The sequence below is a fragment of the Pinus tabuliformis genome, chromosome 7 (genome assembly GCF_031772625.1).
Source record: "Pinus tabuliformis cultivar Carrire ecotype Pingquan chromosome 7, CPIR1, whole genome shotgun sequence".
NCBI lineage: Eukaryota > Viridiplantae > Streptophyta > Pinopsida > Pinales > Pinaceae > Pinus > Pinus tabuliformis.
This window is the reverse complement of record NC_142293.1, coordinates 1,559,819,256-1,559,822,979: the sequence shown is the minus strand read 5'-3', so window position 1 is coordinate 1,559,822,979 and position 3,724 is coordinate 1,559,819,256. Positions and strand designations below refer to the sequence as shown.

General features: G+C 36.0%; 1 pseudogene; it reads right to left on the bottom strand.

The window, feature by feature from the left end:
- Positions 1–367: 367 nt before the first annotated feature.
- Positions 368–2,859, bottom strand: LOC149253965 (glucan endo-1,3-beta-glucosidase 14 pseudogene; annotated as a pseudogene).
- Between the last annotated feature and the right edge of the window lie 865 nt (positions 2,860–3,724).

Below are 3,724 nucleotides of genomic sequence, written 5' to 3'. Positions count from 1 at the left end.
GCCTGTGCTTAGCCTATAGCGCATGAAAAACATAAACACAAAGCTTCACTAGAGAAGCAGAATAAGTTGTCTGAATTTCATATCTAGGAAGTGGTACTATAAATAAATATGTTGAATAAGCTCCCAATGGTTCTATTAGTACATGTGACGATTAAGTTTAAATCACATTTTGGATAACCTGCTAAAATTCCTCAGGGTTCCAAAATCATTTGTAAGTACACCATCACAACGAGCAATTGATTCAGATAATGAGTATTACAATCAGTCCAATGTTCTAGAAAAAGGATTGGCTTTTACAATCTTTGATATCCAAGAGGAATGGATGAGATTGAGTTACTGAAAGCACCTTGCCAATTTTATTGGATGCTCATTCTTGAGGATAGTGACAAGATCCATAGCCTGAACCAAAACAACACATGATTTAACTAGTCAGACCCTCATTTTAATAGTTTATATTGAAAATTTTAGTGACCTGCACACTGGTATCTTCATGGCGATTTTGGTTTAAAAATTTGAATTATACATTATGAGGGTGATTATAGTGCATAAATTGGAATATAGAAGAATACTTCCATGTCCAATTCCCAATATATGGAAATTTAATGTATGGAATCATATTAAGTATGAGGCACAAAAACAAATAATGCATCATACTTTTCAAGTAGCCAAAAAAAAGGAAAAATTAAAGGAAGACATTCCCTAGAAGATAAAATGAGTGGAATAATCCCTACTTGGATCCCGAAATGTGACCATACTGGTGCCTTTGAAATCACAATTCTAGTAGTTTCTACTGTGAATCTGATAGTAAGTATTCATTGTATATGAAGCACAGGCATGAACAATATTTGGATTATAGTAAGGTCCACCTTGACGAATTGAAGCACAATTTTCACTACCCATCCCACAAGAAAAATCAAAAGACTCTTGAAGAACAGATGGATCAGAACTTGGTTTGGCAATGCAATAAAAAACAATGCCAAGGCCTCCCCTTGAACCTTTTGGTGGTCTTGAGAATAAATAAATCATTATAGGTGGTGGGCTTGCAGGAGGAAAATATGGTGGAGGAGGAGATGCACACCAACCACAACTCAAATCTACATCATATAATTTTGAACCATCCGGGTTTAGCAGCCCAAAGTTCCTCTCAATGGTTGGCCCTAGTTTATGGTTTTCATTAAAAAGTGCAAAAATAAAGGTATCTATGACTCTATAGGCCTCATTGGAGTTCCTTCATTGGAAGTAACATGTTTGATGACTCTCGTGTTATAATTTCTACCATCCTTAGGATTCAATCCTATATCATCTGGGTCTCCTTTGGAAGGCCAACCAGTCTCAGAGACAGTTATAGGGATAGTGTCATTGTGAACCAAAGCAACCATAATAGATTAAATGGAATGAATTTGCTCATCTAGCATATTGTTATAGGTGAACTCTTTTGGATCTGAAACCCCTAAAGACTACCCAAACATCACATAGTCCATTGAAACTTCTTTGGGATTGTCTTTGTTTGCAAAATAAGGATATGAATTCAACATGAATAGAACACCTATATCATCCAAGAATTGGAGGGGAGGATTCATAATTGGTAGCAAACTAGTAGCAAATGTGGAGGCCGAAGGAGGAAAGGAACTTTAAAGGATAGCCATATGGTGTGGAGTAGATACCTTAATATCGTCATCCAAGCGTAAAGAAACCAAACTAGAATGAATGTTTTGTATTGCAAGCACTAGTTCAGAGTCTAATGACCCATAACTATTTGTAAGGGCCTCATTCCCTACAGTTATCATAAATATTAAGGTTGAAGGGTAATAAGGAGAAATCCTCTAAGCCACCCAAGCTTAGCTTGTAGTTGGACTTTCACTTATCCTATGGACTTTCTCATTCTCAAGACCCACAACAATTGCAATGCCTATGTTGGAAAATGCTTACAGTATAGAGGAATATGAGTTGTAGATCTTGACTCTATTGACAATGATGTTTCCGAGCATCTTGGCTACCTGCTTCGGTGATGGAAATTTATTCCTTTTTGTTCCATAGTTTACACCAATTCCATTGTTTGGTTGTGACGATTCCTCCGACTCATTTTCCCCTGCAATGTGAAATACCAAAAAACATACAACCATAACCCACATTAACCCAATTTTTGGCCTTAATGGATGCAGGAACCCTTCAAATTTCAAAAACCCACATTAACACAACATGCAGCCATTGATGCTTCAAAAGACAGAGTCTGTATATATATTCAATGGATAATGAAGTTCTTAGATCGATTTATTACCTGTTGAAATCAAAAAAATCGAAATATAGGCAACAACTAGTAGAGTTTTATATGAATGCAGTCTCTAACAATCCATCTTGAACAAAGATACAATTGTGATACCTTCAATGCACCTTTAGACTACTACCCTTATTGGCTTAGAATGATCCATTCTTGATATATTTGTACATTACACCATACCAACTTCTTTTTCTGAAATTTGCTTTTAAATCGGAGACCAAGATATTGTCTAATCCACCCCATATTATTACAAATATTCTAAAACCTTTAATAAAAATAAAATCCCTACTTAATAAATATTAATATTTAAATTGAAATTTTAAAAACTCTATTCTAAAATTAAAAACAATCCTATCAATAAAATTATTAATAATTAAATTACAATTTTAAAAACCCTGTTCCAAAATAATAAACATATGAGACCACGTTGTACTGGTCACATCACCTGAGAAAAGGCTTCAATTTATATATATCTCACCAAACGCTCGCTTCGTCGTCTTCCCCATCTCGAAACAAGTCTGCAACGCACTACATCCTGCTCTGCTGATCTTCGATTGCGTGCTTGCGTCATAGTTTTTCATTGATTCTCGATACCTTTGTTTTCATGGTTGCTCTAAACATGAAGGTCACCAGAAAGCCATCTGTCCTCGTCGTTCCTTCCCTACCTACCACCAAAGGGTTGCTATACCTTTCCAATATAGATGATCAACTGTCTTTCAGATTTCATATTCCCGTCGTCCAATTCTATCGCTTCAATCCGTCGAAAAAAATAACGATACCGCCAAAGTTATCAGAGAAGCGCTGGTGAAGGTTTTGGTGAAGATTGAGAGAAGCGCCCTTCGATAAGCTCCTCGTGAACTGCACCAGCGAAGGCGTGTTGTTTGTAGAAGCTGATGCCGATGTTTCCATGGAGGAATTCAGAGACCTGCACCTGCCCTCCCCTACTTGGCTGATCTGCTGCATGATGTGCCGGGCTCAGAAACTATTACCAATTCTCCCCTCCTTCTCATTCAGGTTAATTCACTCATGCTTTGATGAACTCAATTCATATTCCAATCGAAATTATGTAACGCGGTTGAGATGCGGAGGGTTCATTTTCGCCCTTCGTTTGATTCACACCATGAGCGACGCGCTGGGCCTCGTTTAGTTCTTGAAAGCTCTTGGCCTCGTTTAGTTTTTGGAAATTAGGTTATAATTGTTAAATTTTAGAATTTTAGTTTTTTAAGAATTTTTGATGGTGTTGAATTTATTTTGATCATTAAAAAATAATTCAAACATTTCCAAAATCGATTTTTTTGAAAAATAAATAAGTAAATTTCAATCAAATATAACCCACTGAACACAATTGTTGTTTCACTAACAACACCATTTAATAATAAAAAATTACGTTAATAATTATGAGAGAAAGGTCCAAGTTCAAATCTCATTTATCCAAATGAAATTAAC